Here is a 17,856-nt window from a genome sequence, read left to right as displayed (position 1 = left end):
GCTTGAGAATACCCCAAGGACCAGACACTTTCATGTCTCTGCTGATAGACGTATTGGCTTCATCCTAGGATGCTTCGCTAACAATTGCAAGATGGCTGCTGGTAACTCCTATAGTTGTTTGCTGCCTGGTTGACACAGCAGATGAGCATGGCCATGTTTGCTTCAGTATTCCCTGCAGAGATTCTGAGGTCACCCTTACTAGACTGGCTTAATCACAGTTTAGGGAGCCTCACGCACCATGTCCACTGGTTATGAGAATGCAAGGTGCTCGTTGGCCTTGTTAGAGTCACAGGCTCTATGTCTGTGGTCCCAAGGCAGAGTTAGCAGCATCCAGAGCACATGGTCTAAGACTGGGGAAAGAAGTTCCCCTGGAGCAAATGACCATGAGATTGATTACCACTTTACACAGCCACACTTTGAGAAACACTGTGGAAGGCGAAGGGGGGTGGGTGTATGTGGAGAGGTGGTAAGAGAGTGAAGGTGCTGGGGGCTCTTGAGCAGGAATGTGGCAGAGTCAAAACGGCAATCTAGGCATTTGAGAATTATGATGATAATGATAATATATAACTAGTGCTTTGTATTTTCTAAAGTGCTTTCACTTACCTGATTCAGGTCTCAATTTTTGATATACTTTCTTTTTACTGTATTATCATTTACAATAGAAGTTATTGCTACATCACCTTCATCAAAGAAGACTACTCATTTCGAAGGTCCCTAATTCGCTCACAGAATATTTCTTGAGTGCCTGCTATGTGCCAGGCATCACATTAGATGTAACAAATTCTTTGAATTTATTAAGAGGTAATAACAAACAAGCCACCATGTTGAGTCATTAGTTACATGAAAGCACAGGGTGGCAAATCACTAATCTAGTCTAGAAAGAGAGGAGCTGTCAAGGAAGATTCTCAGAGTAGATGATATCTCAACGAAAATCTCCAAGACAAGTAGGAGTAAGCCAGATGGAAGGATGGAAGGCCAAGAGTGGAGAGAGAGTAAAACCTCCCAAAAGAGGGAACAACATGTGCAAAGTTCCTGGGGTGAGAGCATGGTGTGTAGAAAAACTGCATGCGGTAGAATATGGCTGGAACACCAAGAAGTGGGTGCTTCAGTTGCGGAGATGAAGGAGGCTGGTTATGGACACAGTGTGGAGTGTCTTGAATGCTTTGAGATTTACCCAAGGGAATGCAGGGACATGGAAAGCTTTTAGAAAGGTCAGTCAGCATATAGAATGGAAAATGGATGGGAGCAGGAGGGTGGGGGGAAAGAAATGGGACAGGAAGACCACCATGCCTGTTTTAGTCACTGAGGAGTGAGGTGATGATGGTCTGACGTAAGCTGGTATTAGAGGAAGGAAAATAAGTATTTTGATTTGTGTGATATTAAAATGGCAAACGCACAAAACATTATTTTACCTCAAGAAATAATAAGTGGTCAGATTCAGAACTTTTCTCTCCTCATTCAAGTTTCTCTTAAAACAAATCCCATGGGACCTCCTTCATTCAGCATTAATTGAGCACCTGGTGTAAGCAGATTATAGCAAATATTCTACCACTGTTCAGATGTGAGCATTTTTGTCAGCTTAAGTTGTTTAAAATACGTACATTTGCAGCTTTTAGATATATCACAAAGTCAGTTTCTGTCCTGTTTTACTTCATTTCAGATTGTTCTGAATTCATATTATTTTGAGTGCAAGAGAAAAGGTTTTCAAAGGGAGCTGTGGGAAAACTTGTTTTTTAGCAACTTTTCCTAAGCTAAAAAAATCTTGTTCATTTTTCTGATAGTATCTGGGAAAGAAAGATAAAGAAGTGTATCCAGAAGTGTATCCAGAAGATCACTTTATCACTTTGTAAAACTGTGCAAAATCACTACAGAAATCACTCCCAATGCATTTTGTGGGGCTTGCTCGAATTTCAAAATTAGGACAATTCTGTATTCCAACAGATGCAAATGAGGAAAGGTATTTAGCTCCTTCAGGGAATAAAAGGATTTAGGCAAACATGCAGGATGTGTTTACCAATTAATTCAGCTAAATTTTGATGATGTCTGATGCTTAAAAACATTCTATTTACTTACAGAATTAAAAGTCTCTACACTTCTTCATTATCAGCAGTCTGGTATATTCCTCACCCACGTATCAAGCTCCCCTAGTAATCTCTAAGCTGTTGCAATGCTTTACAACTTGGGCTGATAAAGGCAATTCTAATTTAGTGCTCACGTTAATTATCAGTAATATTAAATGAATATATTGGAGCTATTTACATGTGTCATTCATAGTTGCTGTATTCTAAAGAAAATGATTATAATTGTTCTTATTAGTTATCATATTTCATGCTTCTACAGTGAAGTTCTTCTTTTTCTCTCTCTCTTTCTTTCTTTCTTTGTTTTTGTTTTGGGGGGGGGATATCTTAATGAGGAAAAAGGCTTACAATATTTTGAAATGTTCACAAAGCACCAAATAGCACTTTCTAATTCATTAGTCATAATTTATTGGACAATTCCTTTGTGTTATTTTATTTATTTCTGAGCTCATGTAAACCAGATTAAAAAAGAAAAATGGGGCAGTCAGTCAATCTTCTTTAACTGATAACTGGTAAAGAGATTAGAATACAGAACAAAAAACAGCATACCTCTGAGATTTGAAAAAGTTTACATTTCTCTGCATTTTGTTCTTAGTTTCATTAGAAATTAAAATATGAAACATGAAGCATAACTTTTGTTCCCTAAATATTACCCAATTAGAATCCTGACTCATAGTAAACCTGAGGATAACTTGTTTTGATAGTACCTTTCCCCTAAGCCAAAGCATTTCACTCTACCTATATTGAACAAAAACTTATAATTTCTAGTATGTAATTACCTGCCTGCTATAGATGGTTGATTAAATTTCAAAGTTGATTCAATATTCTGAACTTTGCTATGATAATAAAAGTTGCAGGATGTTCACTTGAATTGACTTACATAAAATAAAATCTGTTATTTAGTGCAATTGGGGGAACGAGGTGTTTTCAAAAGATGGATTGTTTCCAAATAGCTGAAGTTCAAATCTTTAAATTGTTTTTCACCCTGAGCACTCCTATTTATCATTCAAGGCTCAACTCAACATTGCCTTTTCTGGAAAGCTTTCCCTAATCTCTCTGCCAGCCACAGTCAGAGTTTATGCTCCCTTTTTTGTGACCGCACACCATTTTGTATTGTAAGCATCTGTTTTACTCATCTGTCCTTATCAGCCTCCTTTCTCCTCCCCCTCCATTAACTGTAAACTCTGTGTGAGTTGAGACTGTCCTGCTCATCTTTGTATTTCCAATGCCTTACACCATGTCTCATGTATAGCCGGTAGATTCTTACCATGAGATGGAAGCCATTTGTGAATAGACCATACATTTCCTTACCTTCGTAAACAGAGTTTATAGTGAATAATAATCATAACATTTTTAATTACTTAGACTTGTCACCACAGGCCAAAAATGTTTGTAAACCCTGCAAATATGTGTCTGTCAGACTCACAGTACACGGCCGAGCTGCCTCGGGTCTGTGTGCCCTCTACAAGCTCCTGGGATGAGATGGGCTCTTGGTGCCAGATCTCTAGAGTTATCGAAGAATCCTGTGGGGTCTGCTGAGGTAACTCCTAACAGCAGGGTGTCTGCTCCTCAATGCTTTAATTGACCTTCATCTCTGTGTTATGTCGGTCTCAGCCTTTTGATAGTGATGCTATGGCTAGAAATGTCCGAGGCACTTGCCAGACCTGTATTTCTGGTAGCCAGCCCCCACAGACATGTTCCTCACAGGCCCTTGTGGTTGCAGGATGCATTTCAGTAAAAACCATGAAGGAACTTTGAGGAATGAGATTTATTATTCACAAGTCCTGGAAGGTATAAGACACACCCAAGGATTGCACAGTGAAGTCTGGGGTAGAGAAAGAGAGAAAGCTTGGACCCAGGGCTCTGCCTTTAGCAGGGCCCCAAGGTAGCAGTCTCAGGTTTCACAGGTACACTCTATTGGCTAGTTTGTTTATCTATCTATCTATCCGTCCGTCTATCCGTCTATCCATCTATCTATCTATCTATCTATCATCAATTTTTTATTTGAGGGAGAGCACATGCACACGCACGAGCAAGGGAGGGACATAGGGGGAGAGAGAGAGAGAGAAAGAGAGAGAGAGAATCTTAAGCAGGCTCCAGCCCTGCACTGAGCCGTGCTCAGTCTCACCATCCTGGGATCATGACTTGAGCCAAAATCAAGAGTCTGATGCTCAACTGACTGAGCCACCCAGGGGTTCTCTATTGGCTAGTTTAAAGCATAAGAGTGGGACTTAGGGCACAGGAAGGGGGAAGTGGGGTCACTTGGGTGGTCAGTTCTGTAGGTCACCCAGGGCTTTCTGAAGGAGGGAACTTCATGGGTGGGGGCAGGCCCATTCCTTAGATGGTTGTTTTGCTAGTAGCTTTATCATACAGCTAGCTATATGTTTATTCAAGATGGATGTCATTTGAGTTGGATGCAATTAAAAGTTTAATGCCAGGTACTTATACTACACTCTGCTACTTCCGATGGTCCCTTTGTTTCTCTTTTCTCTTCTTTTTAGTTTAAGCAATTGTTGGCTCTTGAGCCAAATGTCCTGGTTTTCAGAGCAATCACCATCCTTTCCTCACAATGTGGAAGCCAACAACTCCCATTCCATCTTATGGCATCTTTCTGGTTAGTTTCATTAATGTTTGTTTTTCAAATTTTCAATTACTCGTTTACCTTTTCTTCTCTCCTGATAGAGAAAGCCTAATTAAAAAACAAACAAACAGACAAGAAAACCAAAGAAACAATCAAAACTCCAGACTCATTTTCATTCTGAATGTTTAAGCTGAATGTTTAATGTTTACAGAAATCTGTTTTCTAGAAGATAGAGGTGTGACTACAACTGATTCCCATCTCAAATGATTCCTTACAATTTAATTTGTATCTAGCAGAAAAATAAATGTAATTCTGCTTGGCAAATGCAAGTAGAATATTCTAAAGGTATCAAATTCATTTCAAGTAATTCTATAAACTTTTTGCTTGGATGAGTTCTTTGTCCATTTCCTTTAAATTCTTTCAAGACTCTCAATGGTCTTTATTTTTGTAACTCATAACTCTTACATCAGAACATGTTTTAGATAGTTAACCCAAATATTTCTTAGAGTGATTTTGCCTTTTCTTTGCTGCATGATTCTCAGTGAAAACACAGATTCTTCATTTAGTACCAATCTAGTGCAGCCCTTTAAAAACTTAATGACTCCTCTAGCCTATAATTGTTAGAGCCAAAAAACTCATTAGTTTTTAGCATTTACTTTTAGGACTTACATACAAATCTGCTAATTTTTCCCCTTAATTGTCCCACCTTTCTTAAAATAAGATCCTTAGATCACTTGCATCAGAATCAGACTTACTCAATAGTATTTACTGTAAAGGAAAAGTACCTCAAAATCGCACTCCACATACTCATTTATACAGTATCTCACTTTGTATAAAAATAGAAGTAACAACAACAAGGCGAGTATTCTACTGATAACTAAATCCAGATTGTAGTCTACTGTGAGCCCCTAACCACCACCTCCTTTATCTATTCAAAGCCAGCTTGTTTCATTTTAATTTGTGTTGAAAAGACCCCATAGAGGTCAAGTAATCTTTGTCAGTTCCTTTTGAGGAATTCTCCCCCTTTTCTAATCTGTTTTGATTCTCCTTTCTATCCATACTCTCTCTGGTTAGCTGCACCCAGTCTCATGGCTTTCAATAACATCTATAAGCTAATGGCTTCCAAATTTATAACTCTGGCCCAAACTTCCTCCTGGACTCAGGACCATATATTTAATTATCTACTTGTCATGTAATGGGCATCTCACATTTAACATGACTAAAGTTTAATTTTCGATTCCCATCTCAATATCCGGAGCCCATATTTTTCAGGTCTTCCCCATTCCAACGAATGGCATTACATTCATTCATTTTCTCAGCCAAAAACCTAGGAGTCATTTCAGATTATTCTCTTTCTCTCGTCCCTTGCATCCAGTCTTTAGCAAACCCTGTTCGTACAATATCCAACATACATTCTGAATCTGACACTTCTTGCCCCCTTCATGAGTACCATGATGGTCTAAAGCCACTATTATCCTTTGGCTAGCTGTACAACAGCCTCACCACTGTTCTTGTGACTTTCACTCTTACTCTCTACCCAGTGGCAGAATCACTTTTTAGCTTTAGTCAGATTGCATTACTCCACTGCTCAAAACTCTCCTTGGGCTTCCCACTGTACTTAAAACGAAACCTAAAGTCCCTGCCATGGCCCGCAAGGCCTCTCTCCCATCTCATCTCCTGCTACTCTATCCTAACATGTTCCTATGTCAGGGTCTTTGCACTCGCTATTTCTTCTGTCTGGAATGCCCTTGCTCCACAGATCCACCCAAATTCCTCCATCACTTTTCAAGTCTCTGCCCATCTATCACCCTATTCAGGGTGGGGATGGGGGCTTTTCTGTCTAAACTGCCACCCTTCTATCACTCTTCATTGCCTTACCCTGCTTGACTTTCCTGCAAGACATGTATACTACGTGTCATTATATTACATACTTACTTTTTACGTGTCTGTTGTCTGTTTTATTTCTGTCTGTGTGACTCTACTGTATGTACTCCTTGCTCACAACTGTTCAGGGCCTACAGCAGGACCAGCACATAATATCTGTCGAATGTATGAATGTAATCCAGGTCCCTTCTTCCTATAATAAGTCAGATAAACTATGGCTGAGAGTTTGAAAGAAACCATTTTGAAAATGTTCTATGATCTAAAATAACAATGAGATGACTCAGCATTGGCCGATCGTTAAAATAGCATGTTAACCTTTCCTTTCCTTTCTTGTTTCAAAGTATTTCCTTAAGTCTGATCAGCTTTGTTCTCTTATTGAGATTCCTCTCTTTATATCAGCTGAGTCTCTTAGGCCCTCTGCCAATCTAACCCAAATCGAAATTATAGCACAGTCATAACTGTTTTTATTCTTTGATCTGGCATGTGAATCTGTGGATATAAGTTATCCACAGCATTTCCTCTAACAAATTTCTTGATCTTGTTTCCTAATTTTATAAGTTACATGTATTTTGGACATGTATAGTCATATTTTTACTCCCGAAGTAGCAAAGACATATGTTAAATTGGTATTAGGGATATTAAAAGCTCTTTTTTCTTAGTTTGGCTTTATTAGCCATGCTTATGTAGGTAGTTGAATAATTATGCCCAGAATTTAGTATATGCATTAACTATGATAGAGTTCACCAGGAAATGTAAAAATAGAATAAAATACAACACTTTACTTGCAGATTGGAGGTGAGGTGATTGGTATGTTAATTAAAGGTGACCTCAGCACTCTTAATATTAACCTCCTGATTTTCTCCAGTGTTTCAGGTAGAAAAAAAAATTATTCTTCAATATTCCTAAGAATGAGATTGGATAAAGGACACAAATGAAGTCCAGACCAAGTACAAAAACATGAGCTCCTTCTTCTGGCTGCTCAACTAATGCAGACTTAGTCTGGGGATGAGATAACTATCTCAGCAGCCATTCCATCGCTCAGACTTCAAATTATAGTAATTATGACAATTTGTGCCAATAGCCATGAGGTGGGATTTTTGATGTGGTTAAAAATAACATCTGTAAAACCCAATAAAAATTACATTTTGCTAATTTTCTGATAAGATACTGTTTTAACTATACTGTGTCTTCTGCTGCTGCCAGTTTTCAATTAGAGCATTCCTTTAAAAAAATTTTTTTTAACCCATTTTGTCTCCTGGATCCAGTGCCATCCTCAGCAATGCATTTGTTTTAATGCTCTTAATTAATTGTTTTGTGTGCATTTTCCCTTTCAAACTGATACTAATCTTTGAGACTTTATTAACTGGCTGATTGCTAAATGTTGATACAAAAGGACCAAGCACAGGACCCAGTTTGTTCTTTCTGGCTTAGACAATGGAGTTCCCATAGAGGCCTGCTCAGCCAAGTCAGTGCCAATGATGCAGTGAATAATGGGCCTACTAAGACAGGTTGGGTCTGCGGTTCTGTCCACCTCAGAAATCGCTGGCCTACCCAAGAAACATAGTCATTGGTGATAGCTCACAAGCAGTTCCCCTCAAATGCATTGTAACAGTGCCTTGTGAGTCTTCCTGTGCTGGGTTTCCTTAAACCCTTTTCCTCTTGGTCAACTTCTGATGAACCAATTATATATTTTCTCATCTTCATACTGCATAGATATAAATCTGAGGTTCAGAGAGCTCCAGTGGCCTGTCCAAGCTCGCCCACTTGGAAATGAATACTAAAGGCAGGGCTAGCACAGGGTCCTTTAGATTCTTCTTCCACTGGTCTTTCAATCAAATTGTGCCTTTTCTAAGCTATATAAATGTGTGTGGGTAGGACCCACCACTGGTCTGGTTCCTCAGAAATCATTCCCCTTTACCTTTGCCCTTGTGTCTACTCCTTCTAAACAAGCCAGTGAAACTCTTCCTTGATCCAGCACCTCCTCCAGCCACCACCTCAGCTCTTCCCTTCCCTTTGCTTTCCTTTCTTTTCCTTCACATCTATCCTTTTTTTTTAATTTTTTTTTATTTTTATTTTTTACGTTTATTTATTTTTGAGACAGAGCATGAACGGGGGAGGGTCAGAGAGAGAGGGAGACACAGAATCTGAAACAGGCTCCAGGCTCTGAGCTGTCAGCACAGAGCCCGACGTGGGGCTCGAACTCACGGACCGCGAGATCATGACCTGAGCCGAATTGGGCTGCTTAACCGACTGAGCCACCCAGGTGCCCCACATCTATACTTTTAAAAAGGATCAACTACTCTTGTTGACTCCATGTTCTCGCAATCACTGGACAGCATATTTGCTGTTACTACAATTACTAGTCTCAATTGAGACTAGCAGGTGACAACATTTCTCAATTCCAATCTTTCTTCTCTACTTGTACCTTAATTGCTCCATTTCTGGTTCTTATCATCTCTCTTCTGATCAAGTGGGAATTGGGTAAGATGGGAAATGGGAGTTTATTCATTCACCCATTTATCAACTGCTGAGGTCATTAAAGTTAGCAAGAGAAACACAGATCCTGTCCTCACTGAGCTTACAATTATCTTGGGTCTGTCCTGAGATGGATGACTAAGCTTCCTTCTCATTTTCTTTGATTTTCTGTCTTTCTGCCTCAAGTTGTGTATATAATCCTCTCACTCAAAAAGAAAACTTCATTTTACTATAATGACCATATAGGTCAATAATTATATTCTCTTATATCAACTTCTGAAATATATCAGCTAAAATAATAGCCTAGTTAGGTATCAAAACTTAAGTCATATTCTCTAGCAAAATTTTTGACCTCCAAGATTGGTGAACATGTATGTGTATATGTGCACACATGTGCATGGTCAGAGTTTACATGTACTATTTCATGTGATAACTTCTCTAGTTGCTATTTATATATGAAGACATTTTCTTTGTCATTACTGACTACTTTCAAACACTCAAGGGTGTCTTTTTATTTTTATTTTTATTTTTTTTTTTAATTTTTTTTAACGTTTATTTTTGAGACAGAGAGAGACAGAGCATGAACGGGGGAGGGGCAGAGAGAGAGGGAGACACAGAACTGGAAGCAGGCTCCAGGCTCTGAGCCATCAGCCCAGAGCCTGATGCGGGGCTCGAACTCACGGTCTGTGAGATCGTGACCTGAGCTGAAGTCGGACGCTCAACCGACTGAGCCACCCAGGCGCCCCTCAAGGGTGTCTTTTTAAATATCAATATTCAGGTTTTACCTTTTCATTCACTTTCTCCTACTTGCAATAGGTAATCTCTTGCTGACTGGGAAAAACCTAGATTTTAATACATTGCATTATCATCTAATTCTTCAGCAATCATTTTTGTTACTTTAAACTTTATCATTGGCAACAGATAAACACTTCCAGTTTATTTTAGTTTAAGTCCAAAATACAAATAGTATCTTTGGAGTGACTCAACATTTTGTTATTGTTTCATTTATGTTTTTGCTCACTCTACTTAGAGCTTGAAGATTCAGATATGCTGAGAAATTAGCCCTTCCTGAAGGTTTGAATGGCTTGTTAGGGAACTTGGCTCTGTCTGTGCCTGGCAGATAAATGAATATAGCTTGAACAGTCCTGACAATTTTAGGAACCACTAGAGACCTAAAGGATCCTTCCATATCAATCTTAAAGATATCGAGAAAGAAATAGCCATCTTCCGTTCTTATCTCACTGACCTGCCACACTGAGATTTGATTTCTGGAGGAAGAATGAACATGAGCCATTGTTTTTCAATCTCAGTCAATCCAGGGCTCACCTGAAATCTTTTGAGAGTAGAGTTTAGGGAACAAAAGGAGACAGTGAAGAACAGTGGGAAGAGAGTGCTTAGAGATTCATTCCCCAAAATTTGCCCAGGGTATCAAGACTTAAGGGCAAGTAGGCCACAGAAAAATGAGGACAGGGGCCAAGTGTGCTTTGTTTTCTGTCACATCCTTTCACTTGATGAACATTTACCAGTGAGAGGGGTTTCAGTGCTTTGTGTTGCAAAGTCAATGGGAGATGAAAATGAGGACAATCGTGATCTGTTCTTTAATGATATTTGTTTGAGTAGGAATGAAATGATGGCTAGAGAAGCTGTGGAATCAGATGAGGTATTTGTTTTTGGTGTGTGTGTGGGGGGGGGGGGGGGTTGAAAGCATCTTACACATGTTTTTGAGAGTAGCAAAGAAGTAGAGGAGAGGCTGAAGATAAGGAGAAAATGTTGATAGATCAAGACCCAAGAGGAGCAATGTAGGATATGCTCACACACTCTCTTCCACACACCTTAACAAACATATGCGTCTCTTTCCCGTATGGTATAAGAGAATTAGACTTTGGAATCTTTTGACTCTCATAGGAAAGTCTTTTCTCTTGCTTTTATTTCTTAAGACATCCTGGTGTAAAATTCCTAATTCTGGAAAAATGAAGGAAAAGGGAAAGAGAATTCCACCAAAGCACCAAACAGAAGAAATAAAGGTAGATGCACATATATATTAATTATATATGAATACGTAATATATATATAAATTATACATATGAATTACATAGAAATTTATAAAATATATATCTATTAATATGAGTATCTCTAGGCAGAGATGTATACTGAAATATTATATTATGCCTGTATTTTGTTTAAAATGATCTAGGTTGGGAGAGACCAGAAGGGGCATAGATGAAACAAGATTGATCATAAGAACCCTCCACTATTGTATATATTTTAAATTTTATGTAATGAAACATTTTTTATAAAGCAAAAGTCAAATGTCCATTATTCACTCACTCCTTGAGATTTATTTTGAAGATACCATATTTTCCTGAAGAAAGTAAAATGTATTCGCTTGTAAGACCTTGGCTAGTCTATAATGATAGTTCATTGGGTGTTTTGATATCTTTGGTAAAAACTGCACCAGGGGACTTAAAACATTCTCAATCCCTTTAATTTCATGATCTGATAGAAAACAGGTAAGTTAACTGTTTTTTTAAAAAAAAATTTTTTAACATTCATTCATTTTAACATTATTCATTTTAACAGAGAGAGACAGGGCCTGAGCAAGGGAGCAGCAAAGTGAGAGAGAGAGAGAGAAAGAGAGAGAGAGAGAAAGAGAGAGAGAGAGAGACAGACAGAATCCAAAGCAGCCTCCAGGCTCTGAGCTGTCAGCACAGAGTTTGACGCAGGACTTGAACCCACGAACCATGAGATCATGACCTGAGCCAAAGTCAGACGCTCAACTGACTGAGCCACCCAGGCACCCCAATTAATTGCTTTAATTGTTTAATTATTAGTAACATTGAATATCTTTCATATGCTTATTGGCTATCTGTATTTCTTCTGCAGTTGGCTCTTTTCTATTTTTTGCCAATCATACTAGTTTCCTGTGGCTGCTCTACCAAATCACCACAACCTGGTGGCTTAAAACAACTCAGAAAGGTGTTTTCTCACAGTTCTATAGGCCAGAAGTTAAAATCAGTATCACTGGACAGAAGTCAAGGTGTCAGCATGGTTCACTCCTTTCGGAGACTTTCAGGGCGAATGTGTTCCTTATCTCTTCCAGCTTCCAATGGCTGCAGTACTCCTTGGCTTGTGGCTATCACTTTAGTCTTCAAGGTCGACATCTCCAAATCTCTCTCTGCTCTGTCTTCACACCATATTCTCCTGTCTATAAAATTCTTCTGCCTCTTTCTTATAAGAATATATCTGATCAAATTTAGGGTCTACCCAGATATCTATGATAATCTTCCTATTTCAAGATCCTTAATCATACTCTCTGAGAGCACGTCACCCCTCTCCACCAAATAAAGTAACACTCAGTTGTGGATATCTTTGGGTGGCTAGTTTTCAGACTACCACACAGTTTTACATTGTCTTTTTAAAAATTTTTTTTTTTAATTTTAGACTGATTTTAAGTTTAGAGAAACATTGCAATGATGGTACAGTGTTCCCATACATCTTTACCCCAGCTTCTCTAGGATGGTTTTTAAAATGTTTTCTTTCTTAAAAATTTGTTTTTGCATTAGGTGCTAATAAGACTGGGTACAGTGTTTGTTTTTAGAACAAAATATGTTTACAAAAGCCTATGTGGTACTTTTTGTTTGTTTCAAATGAGATCCTCATTATCCATATCCTACGTTTCCAAAGAAGGAGGGAGAAGACCATGATTCTGGCTAACAAACGAATTGATTAATACAAGCATGGATCCACACAGTTCCACTTAGAGTAATAATTGGGAAGAGTCATGATTTTCAATTATGAGTAAGATTTATAGTAATTTTAGTAGGGTATACCCCAAATTTATTTTTTTACCTTAATAATAAATTTCCATGAATATTTTGTTTCATATATATCCAAGAACAGCTTCAGATATTTCAAGATTTCTTTTTATTAGAAGAGGAAATGAAAAATAAAAGTTCATTTTGTGAGTCAGTGAACAGTGAGAAAAAAGAACATCTTAAGTGTCCCATTCACCGGGCCGATGCTAGTCAATTAAATTATACATTGAACTGTACATTGAACAGAGTGAATTAAGTATATACTGTTTATTGGGAATTATCCAGTGTGATCTGATCTAAACTCTAAACAATGTTAGTACATCTAGGGAGGTTAGCTAAGTCAGTACAAATTTCATTCAATGTAAGCCATTTGAAGGTGTGGGCAAATGACCCACTGCTTTCAGTTTCCTTTTCATTTGATTTCTGAGACCAGATGTTTGTCACGATACATATTGGCCATGGGGATCTGGGGATCAGATCTTTGATCGGATTTGATAGGATCACAGAAGCAGAAGGTAAAATTCTACCTGAAGACTGGGATTTGGCGATGATGATATTCTTAGCTTCTTTAAGACCATTTAGTTGATACTGTGCAGAATCAAGCTGATGCTCTTATTGTAGGTAGCAAAACACCCCATTTTCATTGGGACATCTGGAGAGAGCTATTGGCTACATTGCATTTTACCCGATATACAGAAGACTAATGAGAGAAGCAAACATTTTATTAAAGTTTGAGATCTCAGGGCTCCTCAGGCCACCACCGTCTTCAGATATTGTTTTCTTGATGGCTTTGGGCCAATTACTTAGCCTCTTTACCTCAGCTTCTCAATTGGTAAAATGGGAACTGTTATAGTGTGATTAATTTATCTCCTAAGGGGGTTGTTTATATTAATTAACTGCTGTTAAGAGCTTTGAAGATGAAAAGTGCTAACTGCTTATGCCATGATTAGCCATGGAAGGGTGGAATATGATAACTGCTTCACTAGATAAATGACTAAACCTGATACACACAAACTGTGAAATCTGTGGGAGGAGTTAAGACCCAGGGCAACGAGACAGCTGATGAACCAACCTCATCAGGGAATATATTAGTTACACTTGAGCCTTGGTTTAAACGGTTTAAACCCGCTTCTGAAATATATGTTTAAAATGTCATAACAGAGGCACCACAGTTTGCTTTCTGAGTGCCTGTTACTGATATTTCTTTCCTGGATACATTTTCTCCACAAACCCAACTAAATCTACCCTCACTCATATTCTAAAGAGTATCGATTATTTTCAAATACCCTTTACTTTTGCACTTAGATACAACCCCAGACAACATGCAAATTCTATGGTTGACAAGGTAGAACATTCTGCCTTTTATTTGTATTGTTCAAACCAACGCAAACATATTAGTGGATCATAAACTGCCATTCCTTTGAGCCAATGAATATTTAAGGATATTAATTTACTTCCTTTAATAGTCTTTAAGAAATTTTAAAAATAAACATATGGAACAAAGGAATAAGATGTCACTTTAAGCTTGAGCTCTGGCTGAGGACTGTGTGTTTTGCCATTGACCGTATCATTACCTACCTAGTTATGAGGTCATTCTTCTGCACAGTTCATTAGAATTTATCTTTGATTTTATGGCAAACCATAAGTGCAAAGCCAAGATACTTTGGTCAACATTTATTGCATTGGTATATTTATCTCAAAGGTGTATGCTAAAAAAAAAACGAACAAACAAACCAACAACAACAACAACAAAAAACTAAAGGGACAGGGTCTCTCCAAAGTTCTTGGCATTAGGATTCTTGGTAATACTCTAAAATGATATTTCATTTGGGATAGCATTTTGGGAACCTCCTCTAGCATTCTCATGATTCACAGATAATATGTAATCCCATTTTTTTTTTTAACGTTTATTTATTTTTGAGACAGAGAGAGACAGAGCATGAATGGGGGAGGGTCAGAGAGAGGGAGACACAGAATCCAAAATAGGCTCCAGGCTCCGAGCTGTCAGCCCAGAGCCCGACGCGGGGCTCGAACTCACGGACCGCGAGATCATGACCTGAGCTGAGGTCGGCTGCTCAACGGACTGGGCCACCCAGGCGCCCCTCCCATTTTGTTTTAAGACAACTTATAAATTTTCATTAATTAAAAAAAAATTATTTCCTTGCTTATTTATGGATATGCCACATTATTTTAAAGGGGGACTTAAAAGAAGTCCCCTTTATTAGGGGAAACACCTTTTCTGTATTATAGTTTAATCTTTAAAGCTTGTATCTGGAGTAGGATATGGGAAAGTGCAGACTCAAGTAATTCTCATTTTAAAAACAACCACTAGAATACTTAATATTCATGTCCAAGGGGTGTCACAGTGTAGTGGAAAGAATACCAAATTTTGAGTCAGAAAACCAAATTTTACATCCTCGTCCCAGCACTTTCTCAGCAGTGCAATTTTGACAAATCATTTACCTTCAGTATTTCTATCTATGAACTGGAAATAATAATGTCTTTGTCATAGATTTACTCTATGGTCGGAATGACCCATGTTTATGAGAGAGTACCTGGTATCTGGTAGGGACTAGGTAACATTTTACTTATCCTCTTTGGCCCGTTAGAATCCAGTAGAGAGTCTTGCCAAAGAGCCATTATAGACTTTTATCTAAAAGCTCACGTTTGCATCATTTCTATTTCTGAGAATAGTTTATTCTTGAAAAATTTCCACAACTATAATGTGGCTAGAGCTTTCTTATGCTGAGTCATAAGATTCATATTAAAAGCTAATTTGCTTTTAAAGAATTTAATCTTAAGAAAAAAAAAAAAAAAAACCCAGATGTATCCCAAATGATTCTTCAAGTGAGAAATCAAGGATGTGAAATCTCACAGGGTATTTTGTTATTATTAAAAGAAAACAGATACGTTTTCAGAATGGTCTGTTAAAGATTTGACTACGCAATTTGGGTTTAACAATTTAAATTGTTACAACTTTATGTGTCCCCAAATTCACCATTTTCACGCTCCAGCTACTATTTCCATAAATAAAACATCAGTCCCTTAGGACAAATGACAAGGAAATCCTCATATAACCTTAAACAGAAGTAGAAGGGAACGGGGAAGTGCTTAAACCTAACAGAGGAAGAAGTCTTTTCGGAATACAAGCCCAAATAAATATTTGAACAGGAATGGTATCTTCATGCGTGTGGTGAAAAATAGTCCTTTTCAGGCTGTACAGTTTGGCAGGCTGGCATGTTGACTTTATCACCTCGGGATCTCTGGGGTTTCAGACACCTACCCGCAGGCGTCATCACGAGCATGCGCACACCCCTGCCCAGGGGCCTGAGGCTGCAGGCTGGGGCCTGTGAGCCGCTCCCAGGAACATCCCCGGGGCCCAGCCCTCCAGTGCCAGGGCGAAGTTCTTTATCCCGCCTTGGACACCACCAACGCCATCGAATGCCATTTTAGTTGCGTCTACTTCGTATCCCTGGAATTCAGAACTCTGGTATAATAGGTAGAAGTGACAACCTTTCTATCCCGGGATGAGTTCTGTTTCTCTCATTTCACTTTTATGATAAAACTCCACACATTTGGATTGAGAGGGAAGGCAAGAAGCAGTTAAAATTTTTGAGAGTTTGGATGGCAGACTATACTAAAAGGAAGCATAGACCCTAGCAGCCTGGTAAGTAAGGATCTTTAACAAGTTCGGTTTCTTTATGTAATGCAGGGGGCAGGTTCAAATGCCGTTTTGGAGGGAACTTAATATAAAGTGTGGAGACTGCCCAGGTTGTTCTTTTTATTGGTTGGCATTTAAGAAGAAGGTGGGTTCAAGAGATTATTTCTGAGGGTAGAAACTCTGCTTGACGGACAGTATTGAGATGCCCACCAGGAGTGGTCCCAACCCCATGACCTGATGTGACAAATGCCCAAAAGTTAGTTGGAAAATTTTATTATACTCTGCTAGGAAATAAAAATGCCAGAAATAAAGTACTGTCCAAATGAAAACCATCAGTTGTTTATAAGTATTTTTAGGTATTTGCTGTGTTTTCAGAAAATAGTTTTGTTTGCTTTTTGAAAGTCATTCCATGATGAAAATGGTTATGTCACATGTTCTTAGCTCAACATCCATTCACTATTAGAGCTTAATATTTCTAATTATTATGATTATTATTTTTAAATAACATAACGAATCATTGTGTATCATTAGTACTTTGATCTCCTTGCCTTCCTTAATGGAATGTCTTTACTCACAGTATACTTTGTTCTTTCAGGTTGGCCTTGGGAGAGTTGGCAAGGCCTGGGTCTTCAAAGTCAAATGATTGTCAAAAAGTGAATATGATGTACCAGTACCTAGTTTATTACTTAGAGTAGAGGCTGGAATACATAACTGATTTTAAAATAAGAAGAGTGGTTTAAAAAAAAAAAAAAGACTCTTAAATACAGAAAACAAACTGATGGTTGCCAGAGGGGAGATTGGTGAGGAGATGGATGAAATAGATAAAGGGGATTAAGAGTTACAAACTTTCAGTTATAAAATAAATACGTCACAGGATGAAACGTACAGCGCAGAGAATACGGTCAATAATATTGTAATAACATTGGTGACAGATGGTGGCTACACTTATTGGGTGAGCACTGTGTAATATATGGAATTGTTGTATCAGTATGTTGTACACCTGAAACCAAGACAACACTGTGTGTTAATTACACTTCAACAAAAATAAAAATTAAAAAAAAAAAAAAAGAAGAGTGGTTTAATTTTTACAAAGTATTCACCCAGATTTGCAAAGCTAAGCTCTAAAGAACCTTTTCTTGACTTCATGGACAAATTCTGAAATAGTTTCCAAAGGCTGATAGAAAGAATCAGATAATGTCCATAAAGTGCGGAGCACAGGGTCAGGCACACATGAAGCGGTAATAAATAAAAGCAGTTATAATACTGTTAAGAAAAGCCTCCAGATATCATTCAAATCAGCGCGAGACAGAAGTAGAAGACCATGTCAACCATTGCTCATGTAGCTCTCTGCTGTGCTCCAGT

General features: G+C 38.2%; 1 long non-coding RNA gene across 1 annotated transcript; it reads right to left on the bottom strand.

The window, feature by feature from the left end:
- Nucleotides 1-4,330: 4,330 nt before the first annotated feature.
- On the bottom strand, nt 4,331-16,266 carry LOC109275331 (uncharacterized). Its single transcript, XR_002084077.2, has 3 exons — nt 16,117-16,266; nt 6,595-6,736; nt 4,331-4,767 (listed from the first exon to the last, which is right to left on the bottom strand). It is a non-coding gene; the product is annotated as an uncharacterized LOC109275331 (long non-coding RNA).
- Between the last annotated feature and the right edge of the window lie 1,590 nt (nt 16,267-17,856).

This window comes from Panthera pardus, unplaced genomic scaffold (genome assembly GCF_024362965.1).
Source record: "Panthera pardus isolate Hobbes unplaced genomic scaffold, ASM2436296v1 HiC_scaffold_16, whole genome shotgun sequence".
Classification (NCBI taxonomy): domain Eukaryota; kingdom Metazoa; phylum Chordata; class Mammalia; order Carnivora; family Felidae; genus Panthera; species Panthera pardus.
Note: the sequence above shows the minus strand (reverse complement) of the source record. Positions and strands in the feature narration are given on the sequence as shown.